The sequence below is a fragment of the Porites lutea genome, chromosome 11 (genome assembly GCF_958299795.1).
Source record: "Porites lutea chromosome 11, jaPorLute2.1, whole genome shotgun sequence".
Taxonomy (NCBI): domain Eukaryota; kingdom Metazoa; phylum Cnidaria; class Anthozoa; order Scleractinia; family Poritidae; genus Porites; species Porites lutea.
In genome coordinates, this window is record NC_133211.1 from 20,448,283 (window position 1) to 20,470,095 (window position 21,813).

Genomic DNA, 21,813 nt, shown 5'->3' on the forward strand with positions numbered 1-21,813 from the left:
TAACCATGCAAGGTAACTAAGCTGGTCATTCTTTGAACTCTTCATCGCTCGGAACCTGATGTTTGCCCTGTTTGGACTTGTTGTAAGAATCAGTGTGTTCTGTCCTATGGCAGGGTGCTTCATAATTGTGGTTTACATCCTTTTAGATACTGTGCTTGTGATCGCCAACAGGGGTTACCTAGAAAGTAAATTACAAGCTAAAAAGTGAAAGAAAGTAGATCGTATTATTTTTGTGATTTCCAGCCCCACACCACGTTTAATATGCATGTGTCAAGCTCATTTCACATTATATAATGTTAAATGCCATGATGTTGCTTCATACATTAAAAAAATCACCGGAATTGAATTGTAGTCACTAGGTTTTGAAATATTAATTTTGTTTGACTACAATGTAAATCATTCATCCTTTGGATTTAAATACAAGGAATATATGTGCTGATAATAATCCGTGCTGCTTTAGTATGTGATTTCTCAATTTCATCAAAGAGTGTTAGAGAGCAGCTGCCCCAAACTGACAGACGATAAGTGATATTTGGCAAAATCATTTTGTAGTAGATGTTTTCTAACTGCTTTTTTGCCTCTAGTTTGTCTGATATCTTCAAAACAAATCTTACTTTGTGTTGTTCGGCAATTGCCCTGGGTACTTTACCCGGTCTAGCAGCTTCACTCAGTGGAATATCTGCTGCTGCCTCCCTGGACTGAGCAAGCTGCTAAGTGAGCAGGGCATTGTCCTCTCTCAGTTCCTTGTCTCTGCCAGCGGGTGAAAAGAGAGATCATTCTGGCCCTCTGTGCCTTCTTGGACTTTTCTTTGTGTTGTAAGGTTTGCCCTCGGCCTTTTTATGCCAATAGTGCTTTTACAAGTTGCGGAGAAGATGTGATAAAACTGCTTGCTTCTGTTACCCCACTATTAGGTGCTGAGTTGAAGCCACTGTCATTTAGACCCAGACAAAATGTATACACAACATTTAGAAATCAAACTTGATTCATAGTTTTTTATTCCATGCTGTTGTGGTAGTGTTTTGAATGCTGAAATAGTAGTACAATTATCTTTATTTTATAAATTACAGCCAAAACAAAGTGCACATTTTTTTCTGAAAATAATTGTTCCTAATAGCCATCTATAAAGTCTTAGATAGAAACTCTTTAGTCCACTCAACAGAATCACTTTGTTTTTACATCTATAAAATCTTGACTTTATAATACTCACCTTAACCTTTAAGGCCCCAACTACAAGACAAAAGCTCTTTATCTAGCTAATGTAAAGTTTTCACTTTAGCTCAGTAGCAGCCCATTTTAAATGTTCTGGAACAACGCCTACTGCTGTTTCACTAACAATGACAGGTCTTCTACTAACTGGCTATATTCTTTGTTGAGACGTCATTGCTTTCTTTGCTCTTTCATCTTATAGTTTAAAACGTTTGTTGAAATTTTCTGTCCTCCAAGAAAGAGGCCTGGTTTCAAGGACTCATCTTCTGCATCAGACTCATCAGAGGACAAAAGGCTAACATCAAGGGCTGGACACAGGTCACCTTCTCTTTCTTGTATAGAGACAGCTTTCAGTCTTTTGTCAAGCTTCTATAAAAAATGAAAAAAATTGAGTGATCAGGTAATATTGGAAACAAAACATTGTATGGCAATTCAAAAGCTATCTGAACCTTACCAATGTTCTAAAAAAATTATCTTGGGGTCATAATGATGTGAGTCATTACGCCATGATAACTGCAGCGATTTGGGACTAGACAGGGCAATTTTTGAAAGAGAATAACAAAACAAGACATCAAAATAGAAAAAATCGAACCAACAAGAACAATCAACAGGAATTGCCAAGACCTGGGTAGCTGCTGGTTGTCGCTTTTTCACCAAGATATTTCTCAGGTACTTTTGGAGATCTTCTTAGAGATCCTTGGGGCTGCAAACCACATCCTGAACATGAGCACTCCCTGGTTGGAGATGGGGAAGAAGGCTGTCAGTGGTGGTTCGAAATGCTTGGACCTGTTAATGATCGACTATACTCACACAAGTTGACAATAAACTACCATAAGACGCCTTTACCAAGAAATTTGAAGAAGAGTACTACCTATTTTACATGTTACGGGCATTAGAGTTCTCCCAAACTTCTAAATATTTATATATCTGAAATGAGCTTTACTACTTTTTACTTCATGCACAATTTATCCCTACAACCACGAAGCAAGTTGTTATATTCAACCCTTCCCAACCACATTGCTTTGAGCAATGCCGAGAAGCATTGGGACTCTTCAGAAACCAGAATTGCCAAAACATGGGTAGCTGCTGGTTGTCGCTTTTTCACCAACACATTTCCCAGAACTTTTGCAGATCCTCTTGGAGATCCTTGAGGCTGCAAGCCACATCCTGAACATGAGCACTCCCTGGTTGGAGATGGGGAAGAAGGCTGTCAGTGGTGGTTCGAAATGCTTGGGCCTGTTAGTGATCGACTATACTCACACAAGTTGGCAATAAACTACCATGAGACGTCTTCACCAAGGAATTTGAAGAAGAGTACTACCTATTTTATATGTTACGGGCATTTGAGTTCTCCCAAACTTCTAAATATTCATATATCAATGAGCTTTTCTACTTTGTACTTCATGCACAATTTATCCCTACAGCCACGAAGCAAGTTGTTATATTCAACCCTACCCAACCACATTGCTTTGAGCAATGCCGAGAAGCATTGGGACTCTTCAGAAACTGAAATTGCCAAAACATGGGTAGCTGCTGGTTGTCGCTTTTTCACCAACACATTTCTTAGAACTTTTGCAGATCTTCTTGGAGATCTTGGAGGCTGCAAGCCACATCCTAAACATGAGCACTCCCTGGTTGGAGATGGGGAAGAAGGCTGTCAATGGTGGTTCGAAATACATTGTCCTGTTAATGATCGACTACACTCACACAAGCTGGCACTAAACTACCATAAGACGTCTTCACCAAGGAATTTGAAGAAGAGTACTACCTATTTTATATGTTACGGGCATTAGAGTTCTCCCAAACTTTTAAATATTCATATATCTCAAATGAGCTGTTCTACTTTGTACTTCATGCACAATTTATCCCTACAGCCACGAAGCAAGTTGTTATATTTGACCCTTCCCAACCACAGTGCTTTGAGCAATGCCTGAGAGGCATTGGGACTGTTCAGAAACCAGAATTGCCAAGACATGGGTAGCTGCTGGTTGTCGCTTTTTCACCAGCACATTTCTCAAATACTTTTGGAGATCTTCTTGGAGATCCTTGAGGCTGCAAGCTACATCCTGAACATGAGCACTCCCTGGTTGGAGATGAGGAAGAAGGCTGTCAATGGTGGTTCGAAATACATTGTCCTGTTAATGATCGACTACACTCACACAAGTTTGCAATAAACTACCATAAGACGTCTTCACCAAGGAATTTGAAGAAGAGTACTACCTATTTTATATGTTACGGGGTTTAGAGTTCTCCCAAACTTCTAAATATTCATATATCTCAAATGAGCTGTTCTACTTTGTACGTCATGCACAAGAATGCCTCATAATGAGACATCAGTTCCCAAGCCTCTGCAAGGACTTTCAATGTGGTTCTCCGATCGGAACATTAAAAATAGCAAGCTTGAGAACCATTCAAAGTGATTGTGGCTCTTCTTAGTTTTAAAAAAGGAGTCAGGCAAAAGAAGAAGATTCGAAAGTCTTTATATTTTATTCTCAAAAAAGATTTTTTGAAGCTCTACGCAGTTCTTAACTAATTTTTAGCAACCTGTCGCTCTAGAACATGTGCGTCCGAGAGGACCGGTTCTCATTGGTGTTTTGCGTCCTTTTTTTCTTTTTCGGCGAAACAACCCATCTCTGACGCGTATTTACGCGTAAGGGAAAACCCTGTCAACACCTCCATCCCATTTTCCCTTGACGAACTCCTGCAGAGCCACTTTAATGTCACATGCATCGGCCTGTATCCAAAACCGACCACGTGGGTGAGCTTTTTTATGTTCTTTGATTGCCTTGACCTAAAACCAAATAAATATTGTTGAATTTATAATATTCACAATGCCTGTACATTTTTTTTGCTTGAATGAGGGGAACCTGATATGAACCTCTATGACGCCAGTTAAAGTGCCTGTTTCTCTGACCAATTTTCTTGTACATCATTGAGAATAAAAGGGAGAAAGGGTCATCTCGTGAGGGGACAATTTACACTTTATTGCACACATTTTCCAAATATAGCCGGGTGCCTGAACAAACTAAGCAACACACCACTTCACTATTTTCCCAAAGCCAGATTTGAGTACTGCAATATTTATGGAATGATGTGATATTCATGCCACTAGCATGGTGAAATTTCATTGTTTTAAATTGTTTGGAACATTTTATTTCTAACCTGAACTGTAGGTTCACACGTAAAGGTGCCTCAGCTGTTTTTTTCTGTACTGCCCTAAGAGTTGGTGATGGAACATTTACACGTGCTTGTCAGGAATAAAGTGGGGGCAATAAATTGAATAACCTAATAAAAGAGATCGAATAAACTAGAATAATCAATCTTTACTTTTGTTGGTTTGATTATTTCTTTTTGGTTTACTTTATGTGCTGACCGTGAAAGGATCTTTTTCTTTATTCATACTGACGCCACTCCACATAGTCCCCCTAAACAGTCGGCTGAATCTGGAGGATTGGAGTTAATTCCACTTTTAAATGCAAGTTCCAGAAAGGAAAGATTAGAGAGCTTAAGTAGCAGACGTTCGCGAGGTCACAAACGCCAACCGGAGGTCACTAGCGCCAGTGTGATTATACTGCGCCTTTGTTTACGTCCATGAGGTCAGGTAGCCGACGCCAGAACGCCACTTTTGAAGTTCAAGATAAAACGCGAGATTCTAGTAATCAAAAATTCGCGTTTGGGTAAGAATTATTTGGTTATTTCCGATATTGTGGTTAAATTGTTGGCCTAAAGCCAAGGAAAATTCTTCTGCTAGTCAAACGACGTTTTTAGAGATGTAAACATTTATAGGTAAACAGTCTAATTCTATTTTTGGCTCGACAGGTTGACCCGGCTAGCTCTAGCTGGCTGCAAAACTGGAAGATGGCAAAATTTACGGGATTTACGTGAGATTTACTCGATCTTTTCTCAATGCGAATCATCATCAAGGGAACTCACATCTTATCTCAGAGGGGTTTATAGTCTTGTAACTTTTAGCGGCCGATAATTTCGAATGCATGAAATACATCTGTTAACGTAAATAAAATGCTTTATATATTGACTTTCGATGAGTATAAAATTAGTAGAGAAAGGTAACTGAAATATCCATACTATAGTAAATAACGAAATATGCGAAATTGTCACGAAAATGTACACATGTATGCCCACAAGGGGACAAATAAAGTTCTAAATCAATAACCTAAAAACTAAATCAACAAAGATATCTACGAAAGGAAACGAAAATGATTACTTACATATCTGACCCACACAGTAAAATTGCAAATCACGAAACGAAACTAAACGAGACAAAAACTTATTCTTCTACTGTATTATTTGATGCTTCTTATTCGAAAACATGCAATCGACTGAAATTGGAGCTATCTAGGGGGAGTCTTGGAAACAAAGCAGTGACGTAAATGAAACACTAGAAAGAAAGTAACTGTTGAAACGAAATGAAACTGAAAATAATGAAAACTGAATGAGAAACTTAACATGGCTCCCCTGTAATAGTATATATCACAAAAACCATTTGTCTTGCAACGTAAATTCAAGGAACTTAACTTTAAACACAATTCAATCAAAGTTCAATTAAGGCTCCTCGTCGGGGGTCTACTGGGATGATATATGCCGTGATGAGGAATATACCAAACTTTTCCTTTAGCAGATAAACTTGACTTGATGTCTTGAAAAAACTTCCTCAGAGTAAACATTCGTCAGGTGGGACCCTCTCTGCGTGGCCATTCTTGATTAAATTTTCCATGAAGGTGGTGTAGTCTTCTTTGTTCTTCTGATCAGATTTAATCCTCCGTTTCACTTGCCTTAAGCGACGCAAGGCCACTTCATGGTTGTTGGGAAGGCTTGCACTGGATTCATTCAAAGGCAAAGACAACCCGTAGTGTCCATCTTCGCAATGGCGAATGCCCTGTTCTACAAGCGCTAGAAATCTTCTGTTTTCTTGGGAGAGGGCCTGACTGTGTCTGTCTTTTTCTGAGAAGTTACGCTTCAAACATCATCTTTACTACTTTAGGGCAACTTCATCAGCTTCTTCTTTGGATGCAGGCATGATCACGGGACCAATTATGCCCCAACCAAGCAAGGTCCTAACAGCATAGGGATCTTCTCCTTTCCCGAGAATGACTCCTCGTGGTTTGATTGCTCTCGGACAATTACAGCGTAGCAGCAGTCCTACGTCCGTGCTTCTTTGATATGGATACAGCTTATCGGCGATCTTCTGAAGGTGTTGCCACTCATTTGCCGTCTCCTTTCTCGGAATTTGGTCTCTTCTGAAAGGTATATTTGATCATATGTCTTTGGAAGCTCAATCTCCACTCTCTCATCGATTGTTTCAACAACCAAACCGCTTATTTTCTCAACAGGAATCTCCTGTCGTCCTAACATTGTGGACAGATTGAGGTTAACTTCGGGTCCCTTCAGGCCAAGGTTTTTGCGAACTTCAGACTTAATGAATGTGGTATCGCTAGCTTCATCTAAGAGGGCATAAGTCATAATCTCCCGTTTGGGACTGGCCTTATGGTGAAGCCACACAGGTACAATTAATGAGTTGATGGCGACCCGTTTGCTATCTGTACTAGAACAGTTACTAATGGCGGGAATGGAGATGTCTTCTTTCTCCATCGCTTTCTGTGGTTCTTTGGCTTGCTTCTTAGTTTCGTAATAAAGGGTTGTTGGGTGCGGCTTCTTGCACTCCTGACACGTTAGTCTACGCTTGTAGTCTTTACAGAGGTGACCTTGCTGAAGACAGCCGAAACAAAGTGAGTTCAACTTCACGAAACCATGGTGCTCTCTTATGTCCTTTGTCTTGAACTCTTCACAGTTGTACAACATATGGGACCTTGAACACGCCGGACACTTTGGCTTTGAGTCAGTCTTTTCGCCAGGAGGTGACTTTGAGTTCCCGTTTGACTCTTCTCCCGTAGTGGCAAGGCTGTTCAGGCTGGGTGGACGCCTTTGGTTAATGCCTGTTTTCTGCTTCTCAGGACTCTTCTTCTTTTTCATCTTCAGCACATCCGGAGAGAAAACAGGATCAGTGGCGAGATCAGCCTCAGCTCTCACAAACTTCCCAAAGTCATGAAAGGTGATTGTTCGTTCATCTTTCTTGTTCTCATCAAACGCATGTCGACACCATTTCACACCAGAATAAGATAGTAACTTTGAGCTAACTCCGTGGAGTTTAACTCGTTTAGGGTCTGTATACTTCTCATCGCTTCTTCACACTGTCCAAGAAAGTCGGACAATGCTTGGAGACCGTTACTATCACCTTTGCTCATTTGTGGCTATTCCTTCAATCGGGACTTACAGGCGTCAGAAACACGATGACGCTTCCCATATCTTCGGACAAGTACATTCTTAGCCCATTGGTAGCTACCATCAGAGTTCAGAGTGTCGAAACCCTTAATAACATTGTTTGCTTTTCCCTCAGTGTACTTGTTAAGAAAGTAAAGCCTTTCTCTGTCCGATGGAACTCTTAATTCGATGATGGTTTTGAAGGCTCTTGTAAAGATAGGATAGTCGAAGTAATTTCTACTGAGGGTTGAGGGTTCTTGCACAGGGAGAGAACTCACTCGTTATTGCTGAGCTATGAGGGCGCTAAGCTCAGTCTGCTTAGCTTGGAGCTTTATAATTTCCTGTAGAGCCCTCTCACTTGGACTTGGGGGTGCGATCTCGACTTCTGACTTCAATACAGGTGACAAAAAAGGATTCACTGGCCAAGACGAGTGACGCTCTTCTATCGCAGGGGTCTGACTTGGTCCAGGAGGTGTTGGAGTTAAAGCAGAAAACGGCGAATCGTATGTTCTAGGTTCCGTCTTCACAGACGCACCTCGCGGTTTCGGTGACGGGGTGTGAAAGGGATTAAGAGGCGTATCTGATCTGCATTCAACCTTGCGTGGTTGCGGCGATTCGTGCAACAAAGGAGGAGCAAATGGATTAGGAGAGGCTTTGAACTTAACTTCCGTTTTGGCGGGTGGCCCAGATTGCATTGGCACGAAAGGAGGAGCGTCTTCGTTTAATTTACTTCTCACAGGAACCATTTTCGGTGTAACCTGCTCCAACTTATTTTCCCTTTCTTGTTCTTCTTCTTCGAGACTTTTCATGGCATCTCGTTCACCTCTTGCCATAGCAAGCTCCTTCATACACGTCAGTCTTCTAAGCTTCGCTTCGTTATCGAGGAATTTCATTTGAGCTTCTAGTTTGGCGGCTTTCGCGGTGGCCTTTATTTTTCTTGACCGAGCAGAGGAATTTGACACGTGAGACGTTTTCGTACTACCTGTTCTGCTTGTTCCTGTAAAATAGCTCTTCACAGAGTGTTGGTTAGCTACTTCCTTCTCAGGAGCGTGTATTTGACCACTGATCTTCAAACGACAGTCCTAGTACTCGCGATCTTTAAGGTCAAGCCACCTATAAGAGGCGTCAGTTTCCTGTTCCGTCAGCATGAGCTCATGGTAATCGGTGTACGCTTGATGGCAATCATGTTTCAACTGATCGAGATTATCTCTTTCTTGAGAGAACCATTCAATGTCCTCGCAGGTCATATAGGAGGAATGAATCCTCTTGATTTGCTTTGCCATCCTTTTATATGCGACGTCTCTCTTTTGTTGGAGCATGGAAATGTTCATTAACCGTCCCTTCTCCGTGGCTTTCCGGTCACGCGTTACGCGCTGTTGCATGACATCCTCACTAGCTAACACAGCAGGTGATACGCTGAGGAGGTTATCGATTATTTCTTTGGCGTTTTCTTCTTCAAACATCTTGTAACGTTCTTATATGTGGAATATTTTACTGTTAAAGCAAAGTGACGGTCATGGTTCACCGCTGGCTGATCGGGGATATTTAAGACTACGGAGTACAAAGACTACAACGGTCAATGATTCTTGTAAACTAAAAAACAAATACAACTAAATGAACTAATTTATAGGGGAAATCAAAACAAAAACGAGTAGCGATCGAAACAAAAGACGATAAAAAATAATTGTGTACAAAAGGCTCAATGACAAAGTACAAGCTAGTGCATTTTGGGGGCGGAACCCTGCACATGAAGAATCTAATTGTTGCATGGAAAACACTTAACAAATACATCTGTTAGCCTAAATAAAATGCTTTATATATTGACTTTCGATGAAGATAAAATTAGTAGAGATAGGTAACTGAAATATCCATACTCTAGTAAATAACGAAATATGCGAAATTGTTACGAAAATGTACACATGTATGCCCATGGGGGGACAAATAAAGTACTAAATCAAAAACCTAAAGACTAAATCAACAAAGATATCTACGATAGGAAACGAAAATGATTACTTTTATATCTGACCCACACAGTAAATCAAATCAAATCAAATCACAAAATAAAGGTCGTATAAGTCACGTGTATTATGTTTCCAGATAAATGGATTATACGCTTTTTTAAGTTTCCATTTTGCGGTGACTTCAGTTTACATCTCCATAAAATGGTAAAAGAAATATCAAGAAACATCATGAGAGCTGAAAATTTTCAAAGGCATGTTTCTGAAACTCGCTAATGCTGACATCAATATAGCGTGCTTGCTGAATGGGCGAAAACACAGAATTGTGATCACAAGATCATGTACAAATTTAATGATAAAAGCTTAGCAAGGTACAGATATAAACAAAAGTAAACCCCCTGAAACCTCGACGTGGGCTACACTTGTATGCTCTACTCAGTCACCAAACCTTGTCAGTAATAGCTCCTATTTTCCTCAAGTCGCTCTCTGTGAAGCTCCCGGATGGGATGTCCCGGTGAAGCTTTAAACTTGTGTGCGAAATTCTCAGAGTTCCTTTTTTTGTCCGTGTCTTCTTTATCCTCAGTATCCGAAATTTAGACCTCCAAAGTGGCGTGTGTTGCGTTAAATCGAAGGAAATATTTCAAGGAAAAGCCAGTTTTCTAACATGGCAAAGTTGTCACGTATTCATGTGCCATTCATCGGCAACTGAGTTGTTCGCTTCAATGACTACGACAGCTTACAATCAAGTCTTCAGCCATAGTGTCGTCAACTGGTGAAATACTTTGCTCATAAATTGTGCTTCTTAATTGCTCATGTACTACATCGATCGATAATTCTCTTTTTGAGTTCAGGAAGCGGCCCTGGCGTTCCAAACCTGACGCTCACAGTTATCTTTTAGTGTGAACCTACCGTGAACGGCGTGTCGGTTTGTATGCAACGTGAGCATTTCTCTGAGTTTCCCAGCGCCAACATCATCTAACTGACTTATAAACTCGAACAATAAAAAAAATATAGTGACTCCCATGATCGAATCGCTTCGAACAACGCAAATAGCGTTCTTCAGGTTCGCAACGCCTTGTGGGTTTTTCAGGGGAAGCGGAGACGAGGTACAAAAAGTATCCGTGCAAGGGCTCGTGCAAGAGAAAATCATATGAAACCATTTGTGAGAACATCGTTTCTCGGTACCAGACCCTCGTGTCTTCCCTCCCCCGGGAGACCATTTTTCGACACCGACGACCGAAAACCGAATTTATGACTGGGCCGCACAGGCAGCCCAGTAACAAGTTACACAAAAAACAAAGAAAAGTGGTTCAGTAATTTGCAGCTTCTGTTCAAACAAGTTTCCTAAGACATTTACTGTTATCTTTCTGGTTTAAGAACAATGTTGTAATTTTCAGTAGGGGTGATGAATGGTCCCTTAAATTATTATTATTTTTTTAACTGCTCGCAAGGCCAATTTTTTATCTCTGCTTGTGCTCGCCAATGGTCGCAAAGACCATTCATCACCCCTTTCAGTGTCAAAAGCACATCCTAAAAGAGGGGCATATATTATTTTGATTTGGTTTCAACATTTAAGACTCTCTTTCGACCACAGTTCCTAGCCTGATGCAAGTCAAAGCATTTTCTGCTTACCCAAAATTCAAGAACTTTATTTTGTGTTTCCAGTGTTTATCGAGTTACATCTCAGCCCTTTTCTTCAACTCATTTATATAGCATGGTTCAGAATCTAAAGTGTACTTGTATTTCCAAAAATACTCCGCTGCAAGTCGTTTTTTCAACTCTCTTCTCAGTGACTGATCTGTGATCAAACACTATCTCTCATGTTTGATATATTACCTTAAATATTTTCTTTTCAAAGATGTTTTCAAATGAAATTTTGGTGAACAAAACAACGTTTTGATTAAAAAATAGCGGAACATACTGAAAAAGAAACAGCCTGCTAAAATCAGCCTACAGTGTAACCAAGAGATATAAAACTAGGGATCATCAAAAAACGCTTCGTGTTATGCTTCGATGCAGCTGAGTAGAAGATGTTTACCTTTCTCTTGTAGGCGGAAGGTTTTCTTTGCTGTGATAGTTTTCTCCCCAGCAGCATTTTGGCTTTTGTTCTGTTAATAGTGAACACACCGTGTTCTCCAATGGGAAATGTCCCATACCACTTGGTTAAAACGGGATTGTCCACAATCTCATCAGCCACTTCCATATTAATTTTTGCATCTTCCTCACTGGTGCTATCGCATCTTTTTAGAGCTCCGGCACCTTTCCACTAAAATAATAATTAATCGAAGGGAAAATATGTGCAGTAACTTCATATAAAAATGTCATAATGTCTGTCTACACATGACCATATCGCATTTGCCATGAAACTTGAGAAATTACTTATCAATCACAGCTTTGTGTCAACAAACATATGTCTCCCAAGCATTATATCAAACATTGAAGACCGCAAAAATGAAATCTGGAAAACTGTTAGGCTAACAAGTTTCAAAAGGACCAATTGCCATCCTTTTTAATTTTTTTTTAAGTCTGTCCATCTGTTCCTCATTTTAACACTAACAAAAATGTTTATTTGTACTCACTCTTGCTCTTTGCTTTGTTACTTAAAACTTCTTTTCATGTTTTGAGCAGTATTTTTATGTTTCACTGAGATTGGTGGTGGTTTCCACTGCTGTAGTTTTGACAAATTTCGTGACACTGCTCCTTTAAGTTGCTAAGTACTAGTTATTGATCAGTGGTTATAGAACCTTAGATTTGGTATCAGGGAAGCTTACCTCGTGTTGCTATCTGTATTCTCCATCACAATATTCAGTCTTGGATAGCCTTAGCACAATCAAACACTCCAACTTTCAAATTATTCTTGGCCATCACGAGGTTTTTGTCTCACATTCTGCTCAACTGTGTCAGAAAAGGGTCACTTTACGAGGGAAGTGATCGATTACTGAAGGCCGATGGGTCGACAAATATACATAACAACCCTTAGATGTCTTGTGGTGCAATCGGAAAGCACAAATATACAGACTCCACGCTCCTAGAACCTAGAGAAGCTGGCAAATTTGAAGCCGGTGCAATCACTTTCAAAATGGACGCCAAAAAGAACGACCGTAATAAGCATGAGCAAAAGAACACTTCCGCTGACCAGCACTCCGCTCTGTTCTAGTCCCCATTCTCCCCATTCTCTCTTGTTTTCTCAGTCTAAGATCATTTTATTTTTATGCCAGTACTGATTGAGATCAATCTGCCAACTATCGACAGCTGTTGGTATTCTCTGCCATTTTAATCGCTTAGAATCGAATCGCGCGTGAGTATTTAATGCATGAGACCCGTTTAATGGCCCGATCTCGAGAGTAAATTTACCTTTATTCACCTGGATTGTACACAAAGGCAAAATTTCTGAAACATGTATCAAGCGATCTTGGACATCGGTTTAAAAAAAACGTCACCGGAAACTTAATAGAAATGTGGCGGAAACATGATGGTTCGTTTCCGACTCGGAAACATAACGGAAACGCGTCCCGTCCATGGAAAACTAGATCATATTTCCGCTGGGCGGAAACGAGACGGATTTAAGCAACTTCACGTTTCCGTCGAGTTTACAAAATACGGAAACACGTTATTTCGTCCTGTGAATTTACAATACCCCGTTTGCGTCAATTTACAGAGATTTTACGATACCCCGTTTGCGTCAATTTACAGAGATTTTACGATACCCGTTTGCGTCAATTTACAGAGATTTTACGGTACCCCGTTTGCGTCAATTTACAGAGATTTTACGATACCCGTTTGCGTCAATTTACAGAGATTTTACGATACCCCGTTTGCGTCAATTTACAGAGATTTCACGGTACCCCGTTTGCTTCAATTTACAGAGATTTTACGGTACCCCGTTTGCGTCAATTTACAGAGATTTCACGGTACCCCGTTTGCGTCAATTTACAGAGATTTTACGATACCCCGTTTGCGTCAATTTACAGAGATTTCACGGTACCCCGTTTGCGTCAATTTACAGAGATTTTACGGTACCCCGTTTGCGTCAATTTACAGAGATTTTACGGTACCCCGTTTGCGTCAATTTACAGAGATTTTACGATACCCCGTTTGCGTCAATTGACAGAGATTTTATGATGCCCAGTTTGTGTTGACTTACAGCAGTGTAATTCACAGACATTTTATGTCAGACGTCCAATTACGGTAAAATCTTTGGAAGATTTTACAAAGTCTGTAAATTGTAAGTATTTCTTCTCATTACAGCTCTTATAATTTGTTAACATTTTACAAACATTTTATAGAGACCTAAAACCGAAAACTCTATAAAAACTCAATAAAATTTCTGTAAAATAAATTTACAGAGATTTTGTTTTGAACAAGTAAAATCATCAAGTCTGTAATTGTAAATGGTCCAAATTTGCCAGTGATAAGCCGTGTAGCAAGAACAAACTTTACAGTTGCTGCCATCCTCGATGTTGGTATGCGACTCGGCTTGGTTGTCCCGGAGGAAGGAAGGTTTACATTCACTTGAGTTACGCTTTTACCAGCTTCCAAAAACTGAGGGCTGGCCTGTTCGGGTGCCATACGCGGCTTTCCTGAGAAATGGAGCATTATTACACAAATTAGGAGGTAAATTACCACAGAGCCGCAAGAACACAACCGACCCGCCATGTTGTTCACTCCTCGCCTCGCAAATTTGGATTGTTTTTACAAAAACCAGGGTATATAGACCCCTTAGCAACTAAATCAACAAACTGTAAACAATGGTTACTAAGGCCATTTTTAATGTCCTGTTTTAATTAAAACACAAATTTTTGGCGGGGTTTTCAAATTTTGCCAAAAAGACTTTGGAATTAAAAAAAAACAACAATTATAATAAACTTTCCGTGTAGGCGTCTTTGAAAATTTGACGGATCAACTTTTTTTCGAAAATTCAGCTGCGTCATGGCAAATTCGGTAAACAGTCGTAACTGAAAAACTAGTCTCGCTGGTGAAGTCAGGTAAACCTGTTTTTACTGTTCCACATATCTTTCTTTTAGTTTTATGGAAACTGGTTTCAGCAATTCCCTAGGGATTATAAAAGCATTACAATCATTGGACAGCGCATCTTTAATCCAATTAATGCGGTCTCAAGGGAAAACACACGAGATGAGATGGAGATGACGGGTAGTGTACTTGAGCCCACGTTATTAGTTTTGTGATAGTAGTCTGCAAATGTCCCATTTTGATACCAGTCAATTGAGTTCGATTTGGATTGTGCTCAACTTTAAACTACTGACAGCCCTGTCCGGTGAATTCATATTTTGCTAAGTGTGACATATTACATCGGCTTACATATGGCGCCAAAACGACTGGTCTTTCATCTGAGCCTTCGAGAAGGTCAGCGGATGCCTTTTGACAGCTGTCAATTCATCTGACAGGCTAGTGTCAGTATTTGTGCGAGATCTAATGTGATGTTTGACATCGGCATACATGTATGGAGTGTACGGGCGGTCGGCGTTCAGGTTCGATTGTACGCTTTGTCATAACCAAATTTTCTTGCATACACGAAGTTTGTATTAGCTTTCAAATATCTCGCAAAGTTTTTCTAGGCCTTTCTGTCTCAACTATCCCCGCACAAAGAAAGTGCAGTCTTTCCTTAAAACTCTTTAAACGATACAATGATTTTGTTTCCTCCATGTGCGAACTGATAACGATGGCGGGAAGCAATTTCTTAAACGGATGCAAAACCTGTGAGGTAGGAAAGTGATGGAGCGAAAACCACACAAGCATTAATTAGTATTATAATATTCTTTAAAGAAATATCTAAAGCTATCTAAATAGGCATATTTTTAAGTGAAATATTGAAAAAAGAACGATGTTAACCGCTTCTGGAAGAATTGACAAATACCTTACCCGGGCGGAGATTTTCTGACAAATTTCCCACCGCCGGGACTGACAGGATGAAAAATGTCCCACATATGCCTAAGAGGAAGATGGGCACGCTTGGAATTGACTGAGCTGTGATATTTTAATTTGATATTTTTCATGGTCACATGGTTCGTACAATTGTAATAATCGTTTCAAAAGTCCTTGATTTCGGTTGAGGTCCTTAAAAGTACGTGATTTGAATAGGCCACTTGCACTAAGAAGTCACGTGACCAATGCTTCCTTTAATCAATGAGTTGGAATCTTGCTGATGCCAAAAATTGACAGAGCACATAGAAATTATCTTACACCCGAAATTTGAGAGGAAACGAATTTAAGGAGGGCATTGAAGGGCATACTCTTGCCCTCAAACATGGCGGCCAAAATTACTTTTTGATTATATCTTGTTCAACGTTTAATAGTTACGCTCAGATATGCTGTAAACGTTACCATATCATCTTTTCAACATTGTCCTTGAAGTTTAAGTGCAAAATTTGTGTTCAGAAGGAGGTAATTCATAATAATATTATATTTTAACAATCATATTTTGGTCACGTGACCAGCTACGAACTTACTTATTTTAAGAAAATGGTGCGGGTTTGAAAAACCAAATCACTATTATTTTGTTTAAGATATGCCCCACTAATCGTTTATCGAAGGCAAAATCATATAACTATCATTTTTATAAAACGATGTGACATGACCCCTTACTGCAAATGGCCTATTCTTTATAAGCCCTTGAAAAGTCCTTGAAATTCACTACCTTGTTTACACTACATATTTTCTGTGAAGTACGCTTATTTTGCCAAGGAAACTTTGGCTCATCCTCGGTCTAAGAACCTGTAAACCTCAAGGGTAACGTAAAAAGATTTTTGTGCGTAAACAATGTTATTTCTGTTCCTCAAATGCAACAGTAGTGCAAATCATACCCAGTGTCTGTTGCCATTAGCCAAAGAATTGTTATGGAGAGTACACGTAGCTGTAGTTTATAATAATGTGATCAACCATGAAGAAGTAAAAATTGTATTAAAATGACTTTATTAAGTTCTTTAGCGAATAAGGTGTTTAAAAGGGGTGAATTAGAGTGTTGATTTATTTCATAAATCTTAGTCCTTGAAAACCATGTTTTGTTCTTGAACAGTCCTTGAATTTTCTTGGTTGTGTGAAGTTGTACGAACCATGGGTAAAAAAAAACCAATTTAACATGCTGTCAAAATTATCGGACCTTAAAGTTATAAGAAGGTAGAGTGAGTTCACTTGATTAAAATTAGCATGGACGAAAAATCGAGTAAATCTTACGTAAATCTTGCCATCTTAGAGTTCTGCAACCAGCTGGAGCTAGTAGAGTCAAGCTGTCGAAATCCAAAATAAGAGCTACAGACCGGTTTTTTAAACCACAATATCGGGAATAAGTAAAGAAAGCTGGTAAATTTTAAGCTCGGTTAAAGAATGAGAAATGACGTAACCAATATCTCACAAGCACGAGACAAAGAAAACCTCTGAGTCTCCGACGGGAATTGAACCTTCCGTACGCCGGTCGGATGCTTCAACCACTGAGCTACGAAGGACTCGTGGCGAGCTGGGCCATATGCAAGGTTCATGTATGTCATGAGTCCTGCATGCTGCAGGAAATATTAATATTTCGGGAGTTTTTAAATAATTCTTACCCAAACGCAAACTTTCGAGTTCTAGAATCTCGTGGTCTATGTTGAAGACCTGACCTCACGGATGTAGACACATGCGCAGTACATTCACACTAGCGCGAGTGACTTCCGGTCGGCGTTCGTGACCTCAAGAACGTCTGCTGCTTACGCTCTCTATTTGCTGCTGTCTGACTTAAGTAACTTTCAGAAAATTATTTGGGATAAGCCTTGCGTGGCGCAACTTAGTACGGCTGTTTCCTGGACCCGCGACCCGGGCCGTTTAAATTTTCACTTCTCTAACAATTCTCTTTATCTTTTGAATTCGCGACATCCTTTCAGAAAATTAAAGTCTGTGCAGTAGCTGGTCTGTGTCCTTTTAATTATATAAATGATTTTCCCAAGTCTCGATAAATATTTGTACCTTTGTAATGTTACTGTAATGTTTATTACCTTTTCCATTTTTGCTTTTAGTAGAAAATTTGTAACGAACTCACTATTGTTTTTGTAGAATGATTTTGATAAACTCTTGCTTACTTTTAACTTTCCTTGTTCTTACTATTTTAGAATCCTTTTTTTTATAGACTGAGCAAGTTAAAAGTAAATACAAGAAAATTGATGTATTTTTTCCTATTTGCTTTTGAGAATCTAGCCCGGCATTGTTTTAACTGGTAATTCACTCACTCAGTCTTTCTCGAAATTCACACATTCGATTGCATGAACTTTGTGTGGAATTCTTTGTCCCGCAGTGAATAATAACGTCTTTTGGCACTGTTTTACAGTCAAAGCTTCAGATAAGTCATTCAGCTGATTCAGAACAAGCATCTGGTGGCTTTTGTCACTAAAACCAATGGATCCGTGAACTCTATAGTCGCAAAACAAGAAAGCGTATTTCTCGTCAAACGAGATTGAATTTGTTGCCTTCTAAAACCCTCCTTTTATATTCCTCGAGGGATTATCCCCTGCGTTTTACTGAAAAAAGGTTTCGCTGCTCTATGCACGGAAAACTAGCAGCTGTCTCATTTGTTTATAAAAAGTGTTGTGTTCGATAGTCAGTGGATAGTGAGGCCTTCGTTTAAATAATTGACAATTACTTTTTGCCTTTAATTATCGCAGGTTCGCAGGAGGTCAGGTGTTTGTATATATGTACCTTCAAATCTGTTACTGTTAAGTTTTAGTAACTGCATTTAAAAGTTTACAGTTATAAGACATGTAGACTCATTTTGACGGCTTACTTTATCATCTCAACGTCCTGTTATTTGCTGAGTGACACTCCAATTATTTAAAAACTCAAAGCTATGATATACATGTATTTTTTTACTTTGTTTCGTGTGTAGATAAGAAAGTGACTAACTGGACGGTTGGCAGATTGTTATTTTCATGCCTTTTAAGGTTAACAGAAAAACAGATATTAAACAGACTCGTTTAGCTGTTTTTGCTAGATATATGTGTAATTACTTGCACCTTGTGAGAATGAGGAAGACGACAATGTGGATCTGCATAAATTAACTTCTAAGTGAAGCGTTTTGTCTGTCGTATAGACTTTTTTCTTTGTAGTTAAGACTGCGGTAAATAATGCTTTGCGGTGACTTAACAGGTTTCTATGATTTTGTGAAGATAATACCTTTTTTAAAAAATATAGTCAAACTCAGATAAATGTTATCTCACCACTTATTGGCGTTGCATTTGAACGTAATTAATTTTCGAAGATCTACTTTAGCTTTTGGAAGTTATGATTTTCTAATTCATCGAATACAATCCAATACCTAGTATTACTATTTTCCCTTCGAAATGCCTCGCAGGTTCCCCGATTTTGCTGAGCGCTTAACGTTCATTTGAAAACAAAATTCATCATAAGAGTTAATTTTTTATTCAACTCAGCCACCCGGAGTTTCAAAAACCACAACTTATTACCATAATGTTCATGGATTATGGGCGGGTTCATGTCAAAGGAGTTTCTCCTTTAAATAGACTTTTCACTTATAGTTGTAGTTGTCAGCAACTTTTCGGAAAATGATGGAATTTTAAAAGAGAATGCCAGTGGCAGAGGAGCTGAATAGCGCAGATTGAACTTTTTAAATCCCCGAAATTTCCATTGCATTTCTCTCGCCATCAATGCGTGACGTCACTTGTCGTTAGAAATAACAACGCCATGCAAATAATAAAGCGTCCTCAAAAGGAAGACAGCTGGTTAAATTCAAACCGCATAAGACTTTCCTTTCGAAAATCTCCTCGTACATTGGGATTTTCCCATATTTAATTTGGTACGATTTTTTTTAAAGTTCACAGGATAAGTCGGCAGTGTTAGGCAAACAAAAAGAATTCGACCATTGGCTAAATCGAGGTTTGCTCTGCAGCGCGTTTGAGTTGTCCGGGTTGGGCGCGTTGCCTAGAAGCGAGTCCTAAACCAGAGATGAGTAAACTCGACGGCAACGTCGAAATCGTGAGCAGTAAATCGACACCGGAGAATGGAAACCGCCGTTCAGTTTTCAATTCCCCCAGGGCTTACTGATTTACTCGAGGAATTTGTCGTCAAGTGCATTCAAGAGAATCCAGCTGATTTAGTCGAGTTCGCCGCTGATTATTTTAACATGTTAAAATTAGGAAGGAAGAAGAAGGACAGCAAAGCCGCGAAAGAAGCATCAACGTCAAAGCCGGAGAAGAAAGAATGCATGGAAGAGATGGAAGAACCACAAGAACCACCGAAAATGCCTACTCGTGGAAGAAGGAGAGCCGTAGCAGCTGAGGCGTATAATCCAAACGAAAGCGACGCGAATGTGAAGCCTGTTGTTCACCCTAAAACAGAAGAACAATTACAGCGCCTGAAGAAATCGGTCGAGAATATATTACTGTTTAAGTCGTGCGATCGCGACCAATTGAAGGAAATTTTAAATGCGATGTTCGAGAGGAAAGTAAAACCCGAAGACGAGATAATTCGCCAGGGGGATGATGGAGATAATTTTTATGTCATTGATAATGGCGTCTTTGATGTTTTTATCGACAACAATGGGAAAGAAGTTAAAGTGCACACCTTTAAAGATTCGGGAAGCTTCGGCGAGTTGGCGCTCATGTACAACTGCCCTAGAAATGCAACTATCATTGCTAAATCTGAAGGGAGCATTTGGGCGCTCGACCAATCCACCTTTAGACGAATTGTCGTTGGAGCGGCCGCGCGGCGGCGACAAATGTATGAATCGCTTTTGGAGAATGTACCCATGCTGGCGCAATTACAGGCCTACGAGAGAATGAATTTGGCTGACGCTTTGGAGACGAAAATCTTTGAAGATGGTGAATGCATTATACGCGAGAAAGACGAGGCCGATTGTATGTATTTTATTGAAGACGGGACAGTTCGAGTTACCGTTTCAGACAAAGAAATCTCCAAGCTGACCAAGGGACAATACTTTGGCGAACTAGCTCTTGTTTTAAAACAGCCCCGTTCCGCTTCGATTTTCGCGTTTGGCGGCGAGGCAAAATGCGCTTGTTTGAACGTAGATGCATTTGAACGTCTCTTAGGTCCATGTATGGACATCATGAAGCGGAATGTTGGACATTATGAAGAACAACGGAAAAAGCTGGGACTGGATTCGTAGTTTATTTTGTCACTCTTGAAAGGAGGTTTAGGAAAACACCTGCTCATTGTGGCTAGTGGCATCATGAAAAAAAAAAAAAAACTGAAGAAATATTGTGTTCAAACCGACCCAAGTGTTAATCTCTGGAAAAAAAAAACAATGTAGCAAACTTTTAATTGTGTCGAACAGTGTTCCCAATGTAAGTCAACTTTTTTTTCTTCTGGCCCAAATTTTGTGGAAGTAAAGAATTGTTAATGATATTCTCCAAAACAGACCGCTCGCCAGAGGTTTGCTAATTACCTATGCAAGGTGCGTTGTATTTGAATTTTAATTACAATAACCGAGGCGTAAACATTACGAATTTCTTGCTGCGCTAAGCTTTGTTCTTCCTTTGGCATTGATTCGATGTTTTGCAAAGATCGGTTTACGTCTAGTGTGTATAGAAATTAAAATATTGCGATTTAAATTATTTTTGCAAAACTTGGGCTTGTCGTTCGTGCTGGGTTAGGAAATTGACACACTGTGAGGTGAAATAGAGCATTTTAACATACTTATCAGTTCAGAGAGGCGAAGATTATTTTAGTTTAGACGGCATCTGTCATGTTGCGATCATCTGTGCGCCAAGCGATGACCTTTAGGGCCGCATCTTGTTCAAAAGCAATCAGCACCTTTTCATAACTATGTCTGTCAAAAACAGATAATTCTCGAACCGGCGGCTTTGATACACGCATTTTTGTCACTATGTTTAAGTTAATTGTTAAAAAAAATCAGGAAAATAGAAGTTATCAACTATCAAGTTCGCTGGTGATCTCAACAACATGACAGTCCCCTTTGTGAGCGAAAATACTAAATATATTTTCACCCAGAGTTTATAGAAATAATTTCATTTACCATCAGAAAGGCGACTTATTTGACTGGCATTGAAGCTCTAAATTATGTATATTGTCATTAATGCAAGTGAACGGCGCTCAGCATTTATTGTTGTTTCCTCCTTACAACGCACATTAAAGCCATGGTTACCTTCAAACGATGTCTCGCTCTTGACTCCCAGTGTCTATGTTAATATATATATATATATATATATATATATATATTATTACTTGTTCTTTGATTCTAATTAGGCTGCACACACGGGAAAAGGGACGGTGACCTCAGTTTTATTATTTCCCTAATATCGTAGGCCAGTTTATGGAGTTAACAATTTCCGATGTAGTTCTTAAATTATTGAGAACATTGAGCAGGAAATATTTAATTTACATGTTTTCT

The 21,813-nt window shown here is 39.5% G+C and overlaps 1 pseudogene; it reads left to right on the forward strand.

Moving 5' to 3' along the window:
* The first annotated feature begins 19,132 nt into the window (after positions 1–19,132).
* On the forward strand, positions 19,133–21,574 carry LOC140951821 (cAMP-dependent protein kinase type II regulatory subunit pseudogene; annotated as a pseudogene).
* Positions 21,575–21,813: the final 239 nt, after the last annotated feature.